Source organism: Ptychodera flava, chromosome 14, assembly GCF_041260155.1.
Source record: "Ptychodera flava strain L36383 chromosome 14, AS_Pfla_20210202, whole genome shotgun sequence".
NCBI classification, from domain to species: domain Eukaryota; kingdom Metazoa; phylum Hemichordata; class Enteropneusta; family Ptychoderidae; genus Ptychodera; species Ptychodera flava.
The window spans coordinates 441,534-447,766 of NC_091941.1; positions in this window are offsets into that span (position 1 = coordinate 441,534).

Here is a 6,233-nt window from a genome sequence, read left to right on the forward strand (position 1 = left end):
AAATTCTACTGAGTTTTTACCTACACACAATAAAAACAGCAATGTTTTGTATTAAATCTGTTTTACTTGGTACTGAAACATGTTCGAAATATAATATAATATTTTAACAGAAAAAATATTGGGATGTTAGCTGTAACAGTCATTTTTGAATTATACTACAAAATCACAATATTGCTGACTCGCATGAGTTTTTGTTAAACCTGTCTTCTTGTAAGTTGTCTGCTGAGCTTGTTTCTGAATACAACATAGTATGTCAGGTATCATTAAAAGGTGATTTACTCGCCTTTAAAATGAAATATAGTAACATGCAATATCTTGTATAATTTTCATGACATATGACCAAAACTTACCCCATACCCCATGGTTTACATAGAAAGTACTGTAAGCTAACGTGATCAAATTCCGCAAATTTTTAGCTAGACATGAATAAAAGGGTACTGTTTTGGTATTAAATCTGTTGTATTTGGTACTGGGTTATGTCAGAAATGTGAAATAGACTTTGAACAAATTAATATTTGGATTGTATAGTTGTAACAGCCATATTTTGAAGGGTAATGCAAAATTGCAGTAACGCAGACTGGCACCTTTTTTGTTAAATTATTCTTCTTGTAAGTCATCTGCCGAGCTTATTTTGTAACATAACCTGGTTTGTCGGGTATCATTAGTAGGGCAATTTATTCGTCTTCAAGATGACATATTGTAATATGCAATGGCCTTCATAGTTTCCTGAAATATGGTCAAATACCCTATACCCCAAAAGTTAAAATCGCAAATTACAGGCTGGCTTATCTTAAATTCTACCATTTTTTGCTACACATAACACAAAGGCAATTCTTGTATGAAATCTGATTTGTTTGTTACAAAAGTATGTCACAAGTATGAAATAAACTTTTAACGGGAAGATTATACTATTTAGTAGCCATTTGGATCATTTTTGGAGGGGGGAACATATATATAGCAAATGAATGTGTTTCGGCAAATTTGCCATGATACTTAGGTACCCTTCCAAATATAATCCAAAAGGCTACAAAATCATATTATATTCCTGTTAAAAGTTAATTTCATATTTGTGACATACTTTTTTAACAAAATCACAGATTTCATAGGTTGCATACAGGCGTTGCCCTTTGTATACAAAGTTAATAAATTGTAAAACAAATGGTAGAGTTTCAGATTCACTGTAATTTGCTTTGTAATTTTCAACGCAAACTTTGGGGTATGGGTACGTTTTGGTCATATTTCATGAATACTGTACAAGATATTGCATGTAACAATAATGTTATCTTTAAGGAGAATAAATTACCTTTCCAATGGTACCTAACAAATTAGATTATATTCAAAAACAAGCTCAGCAGATGACTGATAGGAAGACAGTTTTAACAAAAATGCATGGAGATCTGCAACACTGTGATATTGCGGTACCCTTCAAAATATAACTGTTACAGCTGTAGAGTCCCAAAACTTTTTCTGTTAAAAGTCTATTTTATATTTCTGACATGTCCCTGTACCAAATAAAACAGATTAATGGCAAAAAAGCCACATTGTTTGTGTCTAGCTAAACAATTGGTACAATTTGATTTTAGCCATGACTGCAATTTTCAATATAAACTTTGCGGTATATGGGGTAGGTTTTGGTCATATTTCATGAATATTGTACAAGATAGTGCATGTAACAATATGTCATTTTTAAGAACAGTAAATTAACTTTTCAATGATACGTAACAAATTAGATTATATTCAAAAACAAGCTCAGCAGATGTCTTAAAGAAGACAGGTTCAACAAAAATGCATGCAAATCTGCAACACTGTGATATTGCGGTACCTTTCAAAATATGACTGTTACAGCTGTAGAGTCAAATATTTTTTCTGTTAAAAGTCTATTTCATATTTCTGACATGTCGTTGTACTAAATAAAACAGATTTAATAGCAAAAATGGCCAGATTTTTTTGTGTCTAGCTTAAAAATTGGTAGAATTTTATTTAAGCTATGACTGCAATTTTCAATGTAAACTTTGGGGTATGGGGTAAGTTTTGGTCATATTTCATGAATACTGTACAAGATATTGCATGTTACAATATGTTATCTTAAAGAAGAATAAATTACCTATCCAATGGTACCTAACAATTTAGATTATATTCAAAAACAAGCTCAGCAGATGACTGATAGGAAGACAGCTTTAACAAAAATGCATGCAAATCTGCAACACTGTGATATTGCGGTACCCTTCAAAATATGACTGTTACAGCTGTAGAGTCCCAATATTTTTTCTGTTAAAAGTCTATTTCATATTTCTGACATGTTCCTGTACCAAATAAAACCAATTTCATACAAAGCATTGCATTTTTTATTATGCCTAGCTAAAAATTGGTAGAATTTGAGATTTACTGTAATTTGCAATGTTAAACTTTGGGGTATGGGGTAAGTTTTGGTCATATTTCACAAAAACTGTAGAAGATATTGCATGTTGCAATATGTCATCTTAAAGAAGAATAAATTGCCTTTCTAATGATACCAAACAAATGAGGTTATGTTAAAAAATAAGCTCAGCAGATGACTTACAAGAAGACAGATTTGACGAAAATGCAATTGGGTTGCAAAATCGTGATTTTGCGGTGCCCTTCAAAACATGACCATAACAGCTATTCCATCCCTATATTTTTTCTGTTAAAATTCCATTTCGTATTCTAGGGATCCCAAGGCTTCTGAAAAATACAGGTTTGTTATCCTGGGGGGGGGGGGGGGCACGTAGACCCCCTCTAGCCCACGGCCTAAGCGTAGAGAGCGTCCTCGAGGCACTATGGATCTTTCAGTCTAGGGTATCAAGGTGACTAGGTAAAAAATGGAATGCGATAGAAAACGTTTGCATCCATTTGGTGAGCCTGTGTTTGCATGTTTTCACATTGACCACTACCACCTCTAATATCTAACGGGCCAACCCGGAATGCAAAAAAATCAGTAGTATTGTAGACAGTGCATCCTGTACATCTTCGACATGGACTGAAACTTTTTTCTGCACGAAGCTCGAGACGATAGCAACTCAATAGAAACAGATATACATGCAACTCAATAGAAACAGATATACATCTAATCCAGGTGTAAATATTGCGTGATCCGCCTGGGGAAAAGGTGCACGCGTTTCAAATGTACATTCAGTATGTACATTTGACGGTACTTCCCCATAACAGTCAAAATATAGACAAGTTTAGCAGTGACATTGAAGATACGAACCGAACCTCTAGACAATGCGAATCAGTAGCATATACGTTGTTGATTTTGTAAAACCTTTATTGTACTTTATGATCAAGATCCCAACTGGGATACGATTTCAATAAAGGCTTACTTTACTTTACTTTACTTTACTTTACGTACGTGTGCGCTACAAGAACTACTATAGTGATTAGTTCGAGGAGCTAGCTTCACTAAAAGTAATAAGCTGCGCGAATTTTCCTTCATTGGAAAGCAAAATACTATTCTAGTTGACGACACTCAAGGATCATTTTTTCGATAAATAGAGGTAAAGGTAGGCAAGTGTGCAGAGGGAGTTCGCAACCCCCATCCCCCATCCCCCTACACCGATTTGTCACGGATGGCAGGTGATCACGAAGGTGTTATTATGCCTGTAGCGATCTCATGACTCACTTTGGACTTGGTAAGCTTAATGTATGGCTTAGCTTGTAGGGCGTAAGTGAATTTATTTATGAGTTGTAAAAATCACATATAGAGCGTTTAAAAGAGCATTCAAACTTTTAACATCACGTCTGCTGTTATATTGTTGTTGTCGTTCCATAGGCCAAAAACCTTCCCAATTTGTTTCGTGAACAGACGGGACGATGGTATCGTCGGTGTAGTAAGTTACTTGTGGCTTACACAACTGCAGATAACTTTCAACGACGTTATGGTAATACGAACCGAGAAAAGACGCTTCCGCATGAACGAATTAAGTCAGTTTGTTGAACAAACAACCCAATAAAATATAGCCTTTTGTAATTTTGTTTTCAAACAATTTTAAAATGATCGGGCGTCAGGTTACTGTAACAAGGTACTTTCAAAACTTTCAGTTTTGGCGCAACGGTATCGCGCAAACTAAAACGTATGGTTACCTCAATTCGACCGTTTGTGATTTTTTTCGAGCTAAGTCGGAAACACATTATACTACTAAGGTGATCTTTTTTACCTCTGCAATTATAAGAAAGGTTGTGATGTTTCAAAGCAAGAACTATCATTTGACGGCAAAAAGAGTTTTATAATTTTAAATCACCAACATAATTGTATATAAAGAATGATAAAGGGCCTAGTAAATGAGTTTTATGAAGGTGATGCCATAACCACGAGCAAGAAAACCATAAAATATAGTGTTCTCGTTTTGACATAATCTGAGTAAAATTTCAGTTAAACTGAAACAATCCTCACACCAACGTTTCAAAGTAGTAAGGCAAGTGATTTCTAAATACAGACTTTTTATCCCAAATAAAAAAAAATATTCTCAAACCTAGAAAAATCTTTATTTCAGTATGGATCTGAATATATATTTATGAGAAAATTTGTAGGGATCTGAAAACCAAATTTAAACTCAATTGGCTAACAATCTCTAGGAAAACATTTTTTTCACCCAGATTGAAAAAAATCAGAAAAACTTCATTAAAAATACAAAACCACAAATACTTATAAGTACCTATCACTTGGACATTAAAATTAATATCGAACAATCTGACCAGAAGTCACTGAGACTAAGCTTAGATTTTTTATCATTGAATTGAATTTTTTTAGGACTTGCATTTTCATTTGATAACCAGGAGTTCCTTTACCAAGAATGCATCTCAACACTAATATTGAAGTGGTACACTCAGCAGCTTTTAGTTTTTGCAAGTGGACGGACAGCTAGACAGACATACAAACAATCACATAAGATCCCATCTTTGTATACATGCAAAAATGGGAGCTAACATGCTAAATAAAAAATATTGTCAATGACCCCAATTCTCCTCCAGGCAAGTCAAAATTGTAGTATTGATGGTACTGCTATACTGACGAACAGTTCGGTCCTGACAGAGTGTTGGTATTTGCTGGATTTTTTTTTTTTGGGGGGGGGGGGGCAATTGGCTGTTACAGAGTGGTAGGAGTGAAATGTTGTTGTACTGATGCCATCCCCTAAACTTGTGACAATAAATAAAGCTGTGGCAGCGTACTGCTACTGTGCATGTTGTAACCGTGCAGTTTTTGCACAGCAACGACACACACTGTGGCAGGGTACTGCTACAGTGTGTGTTGCTGCTACAGTGTGCATTGTTGCTACAGTGTGTTGTTGCAACAGTGTGTGTTGATGCTACAGTGTGTGTTGTTGCTACTGTGTTGTTGCTACAGTGTGTTGATGCTACAGTGTGTGTTGTTGCTACAGTGTGTTGTTGCAACAGTGTGTGTTGATGCTACAGTGTGTGTTGTTGCTACTGTGTTGTTGCTACAGTGTGTTGATGCTACAGTGTGTGTTGTTGCTGTGCAGTTTTTACACTTTTAAATGATTAATTCGATTCAAAAACTACATTCATCACACCAGTGATGACTGCAAAAGAATCATCATAGTGTCTTGAGCACTGAATAAATATATGGACAATAATGAAAAGAAAACAATAACATACTAGAAATGAATTAATATTGAATATGCATGCTGAAACTATAAACTGTATTCAAAACCTAAACATCACACTAGTTCAGACAGACAGATTTGGAATGTTTTTGCTCATGGACGGATCTACTTAAGGTAGTATATGTCTCGAAAGTGAAAGACTTAATTTTTTGCTCAAACTTTCCTTGAGGAATCTTCCAACCATTCTCTTTCAAAATCAAGAATAAAAATCGGGGGTCACTGTGCAAATTTCTGTACTAGAGAAACAAATAACCCAATATTTACCTATATCTAATATTCAAAATGGCCGCCATCCCTGTGTTAACTTAATGGGAAAAAAAAATTTCAAATTTCGAAAAACTAAGCTGGTGATAAGTTTTCTACACCAAAAGCTTCAAAATGAACCTCACCAAGTGGTATATGAGAAAAGAATTGTAAAAGTTTGATAGTCAGAATATCTGTCCCCGAGGACAAGTTAAAACTTAAGCACATGATAGGATTAATATTCCATTTTGCAAGGAAATTTGTTTTACAATACAACTAAAATTAATTGGTTATTCCAAGCCAGTTAAAGTTAAATAAACTATAGACTGGTGTCTATGAATAAACAAT